The 14,418-nt window shown below is 34.1% G+C and overlaps 1 protein-coding gene across 5 annotated transcripts in view; it reads left to right on the forward strand.

Annotated features, from left to right (window-relative positions):
- The first annotated feature begins 2,050 nt into the window (after positions 1 to 2,050).
- LOC128222007 (multiple epidermal growth factor-like domains protein 10) overlaps positions 2,051 to 14,418 on the forward strand; it is a 54,379-nt gene continuing 42,011 nt past the window's right edge. For 4 of the 5 annotated variants that reach the window (XM_052930730.1, XM_052930736.1, XM_052930734.1 and 1 more), the window contains exon 1: positions 10,799 to 10,953. The gene's annotated coding sequence lies outside the window, so the exon portion shown is untranslated. Of the gene's footprint in view, positions 2,073 to 10,798; positions 10,954 to 14,418 lie in introns of those variants that run through there. The other variant, XM_052930732.1, reaches the window with a different exon arrangement.

The raw sequence follows: 14,418 nt of genomic DNA on the forward strand, positions 1-14,418 counted from the left end.
GCTCTGTGTGGATTGAGAATTTACTGTATATAAAGACCAGCGGACCCCTTAATATTCAGGGTTATGTACGCTTTTCTCTGAATGGATCTGATGGCCTTGTTTAACGTCGCACGTTACAGCAGTGCAACTCGAATTTACAAAGAATCTAGCAAATCTAGTGTTCCAAGAAACTAAGAAAGCATCTAGCAAGTCAAAAGTATTAGGTTTTTTGTAACTCATCTGTACAAACATATAGAAACTCGAATGTTCAAATCATCTTGAAACTCGAATGTTATCGGAGCAAGACATAATTTTCCCAAACCCTGTTAGCAGCATATAATTTAAACCATATATATATTTCGGTTCTTTTGGAAGGGGCACATATAAAAAATTGTCCTTTCGTCGCCAAAAATCCTGGTACGGCTCCTTCAAAGTGTCTAGCAACTCATAATTACACCCCACCCCACCTCTCCCCCCTTCTGATTATCATTTGCAGACCAAATTCTTGTTATGTACACACAAAAGTAAGAAACACAACTGTGTGGATTAGATTGCTGCTCATACAAAAAGTTACTTCCCTTAGTACAAAAAGTGATTACCTCACTTAGTCACAAGTTTGTCTCAATGCCATAAAGCATGTTGATTGGGAGGTAAGTTATAAGAAGTAATTTTAACTTTGACTGCACTGCATCCTATGCTATAAAACATAAATTGATATGTTGTCAACATGTTCTCTTTTCATCAGAACGATATGATTGGTGAGTAGTTATTTTTCGTTAATTATTGACCAATCAACATTCTGGACAACTTTGACCAAACCATAAACTTGACCAGTTATAAACAATTGGCTACAGACAGTTTTCTGTATTAAAATTTAATATAGAAATGACCATCCATTCATAAGCATTGGTTTTGGGCAATGTAGACTAGCCACAATTATGCACGTTTACGGTTTAGGGAACTTTTTTAACATTAAATTTTGGATATTCATTTTGTTCCCTAAACGTCACAAGTTGACTGATCCATACCAATGTAAAATATATTCTTCAACTGTCACTCCACAATACTTAACATTTCACTGTTAAATAAAAACAAAAATGTTATACTTTAATTATTTTAGCCAATACCTTTAACTTATTACATTTCATTGTTTAATGAATCACAAATAATTATTTTTTTAGATCAATTTACTGTCAATAAAGCATCGCTATTTTGAAACCATCTAGCAGGTGTCTGTTATCTTTCCACTCAATATATTTAGCGCTGGGATCTGTCATTCTTGGCTAGGAAAACAACAAGTGGGATATGGACGCGTAGAGTCGCCAAATCAAAAATCGTCAAAGACTCTGAGGCGGCTGTTTATATGGACTAGGCTATAGACTGTATGATATCAAATAAACAGTTATCCATCCACAGCAGCGAATTGTATTAAACTGGATAATTCTTTGATCAAAGTTACCCAAAATGTTTACTGATTGGTCAATATTTATCCAATAATGACTATTTACAAACTAAGTTATTTAAATTTGATAAATAACTGAATGATAACATGTGGACACCTTATCTAAGTGTTACACTTATGGCTTGAAATGTTATATTTTGCTATTTTGGCTAGTTTGCACATAAAGCAATTTGATTGGTCTTTAAAAATTATTGATAATATTAACCATCAATGAATGTTTTGACCAACTTAAACCAAACCAAAAGGTAAACCAGTTTTATGCAATTGGCCGTGGGTTGTTAATTAGGTTTCTGATGAATAATTAATTAATTAATTTAAATATTTACTTTTATTTTTTTAATTTTAAGTCAATGAACATGTTGTGGTAATAAATTGTCTTTTTTTTGGTTTATAAAAGACTGAGCGGTTCACAAGTTGTTTGTTGATGTTTACCTGGGCTTGTAAATCAATAGACACAAAAGGTGGATATATAAGCCCTAAATTAGCATCAACTATGGACAGACTGTTGCATACAGCCTAAATGTGTCAGAAATCATTTGTGCTAATGTTAGACTAGTGTTAATGGAATAGAAACACTATTTCTTGTATAACTATTGTTTTGAACTCTGTTATGTGTGTGAACTTGTTCTTGGTAAGGGAGGCATGTTCTTATTGTGTTGTTTATTATTCTTTGTAAATAATACATGTAGCTTAATAACTAGCAAACATTTCTTTTGGATTAATATCCAAATCAATTGTTTTACAACTATACCACATACTTTATCACGATGAAAATGGCCGAGTAGTTCAGTCCTCACATGGAGCTTCATTGATGATTAGAACTGGTTATCATTCAGCAATGGTAAATGGTTCTAAATCACATGTACATAGCAGATTTTAAAACTGTACAAAAGATTGTTGGTATGGAAGATCAACAGATCTTACAGTTCTTGTTCCACATTGCCATGTAAATAAAATCTTATCATTACCCATAAAGCCACATTCTTGGCTTTGCCTGGGTCTTTAAATTTGTTTATATATTCATGAATAAAGAAAAAAATACTTCTATTTGCAATAGGCCTCTTAAATGCTCTGTTTTACTCTTTTGCCAGATAGCAAAAAGTGTCATCAAAAAAGGCAAATTTGTTATGTTGCCTTATTTAAATCTGTAAAACATAGATATTTCTATAATGTTCATGCATTTCAATAAAAACTGGTAGTGTGTTAACAATGTACCATAACTTTTATTATATAAATTATAATTTCTTTGGTGGGTCAGCGGTAAAGACCTTGCATTTGTAATCCAGAGATCCCGGGATCAAATTCTACTGGTGATCTATCTATATTCTTTTCTCTAATTAATTTTTGTTGTCATTTTTAGATTTTTTAAATCTATTTCATTCCTAATGTCATGCTTGAAAATGTTCTTTTAAAGTTTTATATTTGATTGAATTCAATTTCAAGGACAAAATACTTCCTGCAACAACTTTATCTATAAAATATTTTACATTATACAACTGTTTGCAAAATTTAAGGAACTTACCATTTCAATGTTTTAAAGCATCGTGGCATTTGTTCAACCAAATGTTTTAAAGCATCGTGGCATTTATTCCACCCGATTGTTTTAAAGCATCCTGGCATTTGTTGCACCAAGTGTTTTAAAGCATCGTGTCATTTGTTCCACCAAATGTTTTAAAGCATCATGGTATTTGTCCCACCAAATGTTTTAAAGCATCGTGTCATTTGTTCCACCAAATGTTTTAATGCATCGTGTCATTTGTTCCACCACATGTTTTAAAGCATCATACCATTTGTTCCAACAAATGGTTTTAAAGCATCGTGGCATTTGTTCCACCCGAATGTTTTAAAGCATCGTGGCATTTGTTCCACCCGAATGTTTTAAAGCATCGTGTCATTTGTTCCACCCGAATGTTTTAAAGCATCGTGGCATTTGTTCCACCCGAATGTTTTAAAGCATCGTGGCATTTGTTCCACCGAATGTTTTAAAGCATCGTGGCATCTGTTCCAACAGAATGTTTTAAAGCATCATGGTATTTGTTCCACCCGAATGTTTTAAAGCATCGTGGCATTTGTTCCACCAAATGTTTTAAAGCATCGTGGCATTTGTTCCACCCGAATGTTTTAAAGCATCGTGGCATTTGTTCCACCCGAATGTTTTAAAGCATCGTGTCATTTGTTCCACCAAATGTTTTAATGCATCGTGTCATTTGTTCCACCACATGTTTTAAAGCATCATACCATTTGTTCCAACAAATGGTTTTAAAGCATCGTGGCATTTGTTCCACCCGAATGTTTTAAAGCATCGTGGCATTTGTTCCACCCAAATGTTTTAAAGCATTGTGGCATCTGTTCCACCCAAATGTTTTAAAGCATCGTGGCATCTGTTCCACCCGAATGTTTTAAAGCATCATGGCATCTGTTCCACCCGAATGTTTTAAAGCATCATGGCATCTGTTCCACCCAAATGTTTTAAAGCATCGTGGCATCTGTTCCACCCGAATGTTTTAAAGCATCATGGCATCTGTTCCACCCGAATGTTTTAAAGCATCGTGGCATCTGTTCCACCCGAATGTTTTAAAGCATCGTGGCATCTGTTCCACCCGAATGTTTTAAAGCATCATGGCATCTGTTCCACCCGAATGTTTTAAAGCATCATGGCATCTGTTCCACCCGAATGTTTTAAAGCATTGTGGCATCTGTTCCACCCAAATGTTTTAAAGCATCGTGGCATCTGTTCCACCCGAATGTTTTAAAGCATCATGGCATCTGTTCCACCCGAATGTTTTAAAGCATTGTGGCATCTGTTCCACCCGAATGTTTTAAAGCATCATGGCATCTGTTCCACCCGAATGTTTTAACGCATCGTGGCATCTGTTCCACCCGAATGTTTTAAAGCATCATGGCATCTGTTCCACCCGAATGTTTTAACGCATCGTGGCATCTGTTCCAACCGAATGTTTTAACGCATTATGGCATCTGTTCCACCCGAATGTTTTAACGCATCGTGGCATTTGTTCCAACCGAATGTTTTAACGCATTATGGCATCTGTTCCACCCGAATGTTTTAACGCATCGTGGCATCTGTTCCAACCGAATGTTTTAACGCATTATGGCATCTGTTCCACCCGAATGTTTTAACGCATCTTGGCATCTGTTCCAACCGAATGTTTTAACGCATTATGGCATCTGTTCCACCCGAATGTTTTAACGCATCGTGGCATTTGTTCCAACCGAATGTTTTAACGCATTATGGTATCTGTTCCACCCGAATGTTTTAACGCATCGTGGCATCTGTTCCAACCGAATGTTTTAACGCATTATGGCATTTGTTCCACCAAATGTTTTAAAGCATCATGGCATCTGTTCCACCCGAATGTTTTAACGCATCGTGGCATTTGTTCCACCCGAATGTTTTAATGCATTATGGCATCTTTTTCACCTGAATGTTTTAAAGCATTGTGTCATGATACACAGGAATGTTTTAAAGTATCGTGGCATCTGTTCCACCCGAATAATTTCCACATTAAAATATTGGATCAATATGGCCTGTCAATAAATTTAGCTGTTGCTGTCAGTGATTGGTGTTCTTTTATGTATAGCTACTGCAGTGGCTCTCTCATACTCCATAAAGCCTCCCTAAATGTTCAGTTTGCTTTATCATCTTCCGGAAGGGATGTTAAATGGGGGTCACATGTGACAGTGCTATACAATGGTGCACGTGAAAGAACCAGGGTAGCTCTAACCAGGCTTACATTCTGTTTGTGAATTATGCTCCAAAAACCTAAAATGACTTACAATCTTATCGGAGCACTCGCCGAATGGGCCTTGCCTGAGTGCGAATGTAAATAAGCTTACACACATAGTTTGCTATGGTTCCATTCAATCAGGCAATTTAGTCACTGCTTTATATTAGGCTCGTAAGAATGATGCAGTGACAAACGAAAACATCTTGAAGTGATTAAACTCGCTGTGTTAAAGGGGCTGTACTCCATATGATGAAATAGCGAAAAAAAGAAGAAAATTGTCAAAAAACTTAAATAAACTTGGTATCAATGTGTACAATGAATTGAAACTTACTAACAGAAGTACCACATAGTTTACAATTAATTAATTTTTTCGTATTTTTCCAATAATAAAGATTACTGGGTATGTCTACCTAGTTATTCATTTCTTATGCTTGATTGGCTAGTCGATATTACCAAGTAAGGTATATAGCTTAAATATTCCAACTGGTTAGGGCAAGGCTTCGTAGCACAGTGGATACAAGACGGGACTGCAATTTTGGCGACGCAGGTTCGAACCCGGTCTCCGGCACGATTTTTTTTACATTTTGATATTTTTTTACAATTATGATATCAAAGAGTAAAAGATTTTATTAAATAATTGTCCTGAGATTCGTTACAGAAAAAAACCTTTTTTTTTGGTGCCAATCTGGTGTACAGTCCCTTTAAGTTGAGGTGGTACAAATTGACAGTCTTTCAGTGCAAAGAGGCTTTGTGATCATGCTTTGTTTAACTTGTTGACAAGAACGCTTAAATAATAAGTTTATATGCAAACAGTTGTAACAAATCGGCAAGCAATATATCCTTTTCATGTATTACATGTTATACCAAAATTATATTGTTTCGCCAAGCATTAAAATTAATATCATTACCAATGCCTCGATATAATGACGAACTTGTTGGTTCATTAGATAAGTTAAGTTGTCATATATGTACATATCTGTCACCTTTAACATTTATTATAACTTCTGTATCTTAGGTTGCTACATGTATATACAATAAATTTCAGGTAGTCACGATTCTTTCTTTAAATTTCACAAAAGTTCATGGTTGAGATACGTTGTGTTACTTAACGTAATCTATACAATAATTACATATTCAAATATCCTTTTTAGAATTATATAAGTATACCTCTTTCGTTTAACATACTTTGGCAAAGGTGTCTTTTTTATGTTACATTTGAAATATTATATAGTAAGAAACATATTCCCTTTCCATTTATAATACAATAAAGTTCATGTTAATGTAAGTACTTAAAAACTTGTTATTATAACGTTCTAATTTAACAATTTAAGTGTTTTTGATCCTGTTGAAATTTATTTTTTGCATTCATCATTAGTTGAAAACATAAAGAAGACAGACTTAAAAAAACAACATTTTTTGTTACTTCTCAATTCTGTAAAAATATCAACGACAAAAAGAAGTACATTTCAACTTTATATAGCCTTTATCAGGTGAAAGCAACTTAGTATGATCAAATAAACAACAGCTTAAAAATTATGATGTCATAACACTAATGTTACAATATGGCGTTCAAATTATGACACTCAGTATATATACACATATATAATTGTTTGTATTCTCATGAAATTGATGTTATTGTTATGCATTCCATTGCATATGCTTTATATACAGTCTATGCTATTCATCTAATTCAATGCTCATGACATCGTCAAATACCCACAACTGATCCATTCTGTTGCTCCCTGTTGATCAATGCTTATGTCATCATTGGATACCAACATCTGACTTTTCCATTACTCTCTGTTCATCAGTGCTCGTCTCCATCCCAAGATACCCACGAATAACCATTCCCTTAATTTCCATTTATCAGTGCTCATGACTTCATTGGAGTAACCCATGACTGACCCATTCCATTACTCACCACTCATTGATGCTCATGTCTTCGTTGGATATCCTTGACTGACCCTTACCATTACAGTTATTTTCCATTCCTTAATGCTCATGTCTTCGTTGGATATCCTTTACTGACCCATTCTATTACTCCCCACTCATCGATGCTCATATCATTGTCGGATGTCCTCGACTCACCCATTCCATTACTCCCTGTTCATCAATGCTCATATCATCGTCAGATACCCACAACTGACCCATTCCATTACTCCCTACTCATTGATGCTCATATCATTGTCGGATGTCCTCGACTGACCCATTCCATTACTCCCTGTTCATCAATGCTTATATCATCGTCAGATACCCAAGACCGACCCATTCCATTACTCCCTACTCATTGATGCTCATATCATTGTCGGATGTCCTCGACTGACCCATTCCATTACTCCCTGTTCATCAATGCTCATATTATCGTCAGATACCCAAGACTGACCCATTCCATTACTCCCTACTCATTGATGCTCATATCATTGTCGGATGTCCTCGACTGACCCATTCCATTACTCCCTGTTCATCAATGCTTATATCATCGTCAGATACCCACGACTGACCCATTCCATAACTCCCTACTCATCGATGCTCATATCATTGTCAGGTACCCATGTCTGACCCATTCCATTACTCTCCAATCATCAATGCTCATATCATTGTCAGGTACCCATGACTGACCCATTCCATAACTCCCTACTCATCGATGCTCATATCATCGTCAGATACCCATGACTGACCCATTCCATAACTCCCTACTCATCAATGCTCATATCATTGTCAGGTACCCATGACTGACCCATTCCATTACTCTCCAATCATCAATGCTCATATCATCGTCAGATACCCATGACTGACCCATTCCATAACTCCCTACTCATCGATGCTCATATCATTGTCAGGTACCCATGACTGACCCATTCCATTACTCTCCAATCATCAATGCTCATATCATTGTCAGGTACCCATGACTGACCCATTCCATTACTCTCCAATCATCAATGCTCATATCATTGTCAGATACCCACAACTGACCCATTCCATTACTCCCTGTTCATCAATGCTCATATCATTGTCAGATACCCATGACTGACCCATTCCATTACTCTCCAATCATCAATGCTCATATCATCGTCTGATACCCATGACTGAGCCATTCCATTACTCCCTGTTCATCAATGCTCATATCATCGTCAGATACCCATGACTGACCCATTCCATTACTCTCCAATCATCAATGCTCATATCATCGTCAGATACCCATGACTGACCCATTCCATAACTCCCTACTCATCGATGCTCATATCATTGTCAGGTACCCATGACTGACCCATTCCATTACTCCCTGTTCATCAATGCTCATATCATTGTCAGATACCCATGACTGACCCATTCCATTACTCTCCAATCATCAATGCTCATATCATTGTCAGATACCCACAACTGACCCATTCCATTACTCCCTGTTCATCAATGCTCATATCATTGTCAGATACCCATGACTGACCCATTCCATTACTCTCCAATCATCAATGCTCATATCATCGTCTGATACCCATGACTGAGCCATTCCATTACTCCCTGTTCATCAATGCTCATATCATCGTCAGATACCCATGACTGACCCATTCCATTACTCTCCAATCATCAATGCTCATATCATCGTCTGATACCCATGACTGAGCCATTCCGTACTCCCTGTTCATCAATGCTCATATCATCGTCAGATACCCATGACTGACCCATTCCATTACTCCCTGTTCATCAATGCTCATATCATCGTCTGATACCCATGACTGAGCCATTCCATTACTCCCTGTTCATCAATGCTCATATCATCGTCTGATACCCATGACTGAGCCATTCCATTACTCCCTGTTCATCAATGCTCATATCATCGTCAGATACCCATGACTGACCCATTCCATTACTCTCTGTTCATCAATGCTCATATCATCGTCAGATACCCATGACTGAGCCATTCCATTACTCTCCAATCATCAATGCTCATATCATCGTCAGATACCCATGACTGAGCCATTCCATTACTCCCTGTTCATCAATGCTCATATCATCGTCAGATACCCATGACTGAGCCATTCCATTACTCTCCAATCATCAATGCTCATATCATCGTCAGATACCCATGACTGACCCATTCCATTACTCTCCAATCATCAGTGCTCATATCATCGTCAGATACCCATGACTGACCCATTCCATTACTCTCCAATCATCAATGCTCATATCATCGTCAGATACCCATGACTGAGCCATTCCATACTCCCTGTTCATCAATGCTCATATCATCGTCAGATACCCATGACTGAGCCATTCCATACTCCCTGTTCATCAATGCTCATATCATCGTCAGATACCCATGACTGAGCCATTCCATTACTCTCCAATCATCAATGCTCATATCATCGTCAGATACCCACAACTGACCCATTCTATTACTACCTGTTAATCAATGCTCATATCATCGTCAGATACCCATGGCTTACCCATTCCATTACTCCCTGTTCATCAATGATGAAGGTGAACTATTTTTTTGCAATGAATTACTGGTTAAACCAAAAATGTTTTATTTCATTATAACAAACTACAAAGAATAATGTTCATATCTTAAAACCCATTAGATTTAATGAGGAATTGTCATATTTATATAAACAAGCCAGAAACCAAATAATTTTAATAACTTATATGATACTTATATAAATTTAAGGTAAGTCATCCATCATTTTGAATGCAGTGATGTGTTAGTGCATTTAAGGAGCACTTCGAGATTATTACTATGTGTTTGTTTATATTGATCAACCGTTCTAATATATTTGCATGGATTAAATTTTTAAAATCACCATAATGACGCTGCTTTTACGATATGAATTATTAAAGGGAGGTTATAAAATAAAATTCTACTATGATTATATATAGCAATTTTATTAATTTGTTTCTTGAATAACAGAATGTCGGTATATAAAAACTCCCAGCAGTTTTTTAAAAATATTATAACTTAAAGCTGCACTCTCACAGATTGACAGTTTTGACATTCATAATTTGTTTGGTCTCAGAATCAGCTGATTTTGGCATCCATGCCTTCAATTCAGTTATACACGTATAAGATTACTCACAATAGAAAAGAACTCAATTGTTTGAAAAACTGTCAAAAACTTCAATTTTCTTAAAAAGTTAGTAAAGCTTTTAGCCACAAAAAAACAAATTTCTACAATAAATTTGAAGAACTGCGATCTTATATAGTCAGCCATCTTATAACACTGATTTCCAGACATTTAGGCAGTAATTGGCTCATTCCAAGACAAAAAATAAAAAGGTGTCACAACAGTGAGAAAAAAAATATGTGAGAGTGCAGCCTTAACATTTTACAGCTTAAAAATGAAATGAATCAGTAGCATTTTTTTGTATTAATGATGGATGGTTTCCCTTAAAGTTTAATATATAACTTACAATTTTCAAAATATTTTTTTTTCTGGTGATGATCAATGAATTTCATTCAAATCAGTCATTGTCATGCCCAAAAAATCATTATCCTGTTTGGTCCATGTAAAAAAGTGTGTTATATTTGTTTACTTAATTGTGTTCAATGTCAAACGCTTGACATGCTCTGTTGGTTTTCCCACATCGGTGGTTTGCCAAATACGATTTCATTTGTCAGGACGTAGTTGAACTATTAAATACATAAATACACTTTAACCTGGTTTACATGATTATTGATATGGTTTATATAAAGTTCTTTGGTTGATTTTGTCATGTTGTTTATATGATTTCTAAATAACATCTATATATATTTGGATTTTTTATGGAAAGGTAGGTCATTTAAAGTATTTGTCAGTTAATTGGCTTTATTTCAATATAGGCTTAAACAATACTGTTCATTATTGTCATGCACGGAGTAGTGTCAATAATCCATTACAGAATAGTTATGTAAAAAAGCACTTGAGTCATATAGTAATATTACAGGTGACATAAGTATTGGTCAACGAACAGTTCTGCTGTGGGTTTTTTATATAATTATATGAAATGAAGTAATATAACATACAATATGAGCATGTATTTGTATTTGGCATGGAGAGGTTGGATGAGTCTTGTGAAAAAACATGTTTAAAGCTATTAAACCTTTTTTACTCGAAAAATCCAAGCTTTCTATCAATATTAAATCGTGTTTATTTTTAATAAGCACACTTGTATCATACGTACCCTGTTTTTTTTTGGAAAGGTTGTAAATAGCCTTTTTATCATATATAATAATATCAATAAATAATAATAATAATAATAATAATAATAATAATAATAATAATAATAATGATAATAATAGTAATAATTTTAATAAAAAACTAAAAATAATAATAATATTAATATAATAATAATAATAATAATAATAATAATAATAATGATAATAATAATAACAATGAAAATAATAATAATAATGAAAACAATAATAATAATAATAATAATAATAATAATAATAATAATAATAATAATAATAATAGTAATAATAAATAATAATGATTATAATAATTATATTTTTTGTTTATGTTTGTTTTTAGAATGCATGTTTTGCTCAAAGTAAAATTAAAATGTTTATTTTTTGAATGCATGTTTTGCTCAAAGTAAAATTAAATTTGAAATGCAATTTAAGATCATCTCGGACGTGTTCACCAATCTTGTAATTCATGGTCTCATACAAGCCAATCAAAGACCAGTTTTTCTGCACTCTATTTTGGCTATTGGCATTCTGGACTGGGTTAACTCTTTTATTTGACTGTAGTGTCATTCTTAATGATCAACTTACCTGAATATCAATAATTAATTTACAATAAGCCGGCAATAGATTAAGTATTACGAATTAAACAAACTTTTTCCAGCAGTCTTTGTTGCTCCGTAGAAATAAATGATTTCATCTATAATTCATGAACTAGAAATATTATTGTGGATCAGTGTACTAAAATTAGGAAATGGAGCTAATAATAGACAAAATTCAAATTAAGACTTTGTTTTCTTTTTAAAATGCCCGCTGTGTTTCAAAAACCGCAACCCAGCAAATTTTTATTTCTTACATTTGTCCTTGACCTGAAGTGGTATTAAATTGTGATAAATTTAAATATCACACATATTTTTTTTAAAAACAAAAAACTATCCAGCCACATCATTATTAACAAAATTAATCTCCATCCGTAAAGGCAAATATCCTTGTTGTTGTCATCGTCATTGCCATCATTGTCGTTGTTGTTGTTGTTGTTGTAAAATAGGCTTATGGATTAGGTGTATTTTACTAATCACTGATCAATACTAATAATTAAAGGCCCTAGTAGTTTATTTAAATAATGGACCCAGACAAATAAGAAAACCTAAAAGATAAATTTTATAAGAGCTTCACGATGTTGGAAATCATGCGTCTATTGTAAAATCTTTGTACACTCTGTTTCATTAGATATACCGTAGAAGGAAAACCAGTCAAAGAGTTATTTGCCTTAAAGCTGCACTCTCGCAGATGGACCATTTTGACAAATTTTTTTTAATGTAAATGTCTGAGAAAGGATCAGATCACAGTTTTTCATCTTTACGTTTGAAAAACTCAAATTTTTTTAAAGCGTTAAAACTTCAATTGTCAAAAGTAATTTGTAAAAACTGTGATTTGATATTTTGTCACCCGTCTTATATCACAGGTTATCAGATATTTACTTAAAGATTTGTCCATTCCAAGACATTTCAAGACAAAAAATAAAAAAAGTGTCAATCTGTGAGAGTGCAGCTTTAATGAAGATTTTTTTCTCAACATGAATATAGTATAACATTGGTTTAAATAAAATCTTCCTTGATCGTTCATCTATAGAAAATATTTGCATTATTAAACATATTGCGTTTTAATAACATGAATGAAAACATTGTATTTCTATAAATGCTTACTTATGTGATGTTTCTATTTTTAGAATTATTTGCCATGTATTTTAAGTTATAAAATCTACCATATAATTGAATGATCAAAAGAGTTAGGTCAGTTATGCATTTTAACTAGTAATACAGGTATTGTCCGTTTTTTTCAGGTGCATCCTGGTTAGATGTTCAAATAATATGTGATGTTTCTCTAGATACGGCCTAAAAAAAAGTTTTGTTTCGGGTTACCTGAGCCTACTTACGAAATTGGTGCAAACCCTATCATTTTTATAGTTCATTGGTAAAAGAAAAGAAATAAAATAAAAAAAGATAAAAATTTAAGTGCGTGTTTTAACAAGATTGATACAGAATTTAACTTAACAGCCTAATAGTAAAATGAAAAATAAAAATGCCTGCCTACTTGTTTTTCAAAAGGATGTTACCCTAAGGCGGGGATTTTACCGGAGCTTGGCTGGAGATCAAGGTCCCTGCTATTCCCTGGACCATGGTTACAATTGACTGGTGCATAACAAAACCATTTTTTTTGGGGGGGGGGGGGGGGCAAGGTATAAAAGCTCTTTAAAATAGCAATAACTCCAAAATGAAACTTTTTACTCATGATATTATGCATATGTACATTAGTAGCAAGGTGCATAACACTGGCTTTAATTAATTGTCAAGTTATGTCCCTTTAAAATTTGGAAAAGTTTTAATGCTAAAACTTGACTATAACTCAATCACTGCTCAAGGTATTCACATGAAATATGCATTATTCTGTAGAAAGACTCATAACTGTGGCTTAATGATTATGGAGCCTCTTTATACCCTTTAAAAAACATTCAAAGATTAAAAGTACTATGACGTCAATAATTGCTTGAAATTTTGTATATATGTAACTGGTTACAATATGCAAATCATTTGCATGTTACAAGATATATAAGTCTATTTAACTGTCTAATGATGTCGCTATATTAAGTCTGAAAAAGTCATCTTGGTCATAACTCAAAAGTCCAAGATAATCACATGAAACTTTTTACACATGTTGTCTGTGACAATATGCATTTGCGTTGCAAGGCCCATAACTATGGCTTTAATAATTATCGAGTTAAGCCCTTTGGTCAACTGAATAAAAACAGATGAATGTTGTACAGCGCTGTTGTTGGCAAGAATTGTTCTTTTGTCATTGTCAGTGTTGGTGCTGCAGCTCAGTTTCAGTTTTGTGTGTAGACTACTTTTAATCATGCACATATTACTGCCCTTTGCCAATTAACTTAGCATTTCAAGTGCTTAAAGCATTAAATGACAAAGTGGCTTTAGGATTGCCTAAATCCATTAAGTGAAATTCAAAGCAGCTGCAACCTCTAAGGCCTGTTAATAGATTTCACTGACTACCAGATG

Source organism: Mya arenaria, chromosome 16, assembly GCF_026914265.1.
Source record: "Mya arenaria isolate MELC-2E11 chromosome 16, ASM2691426v1".
NCBI classification, from domain to species: Eukaryota; Metazoa; Mollusca; class Bivalvia; order Myida; family Myidae; genus Mya; species Mya arenaria.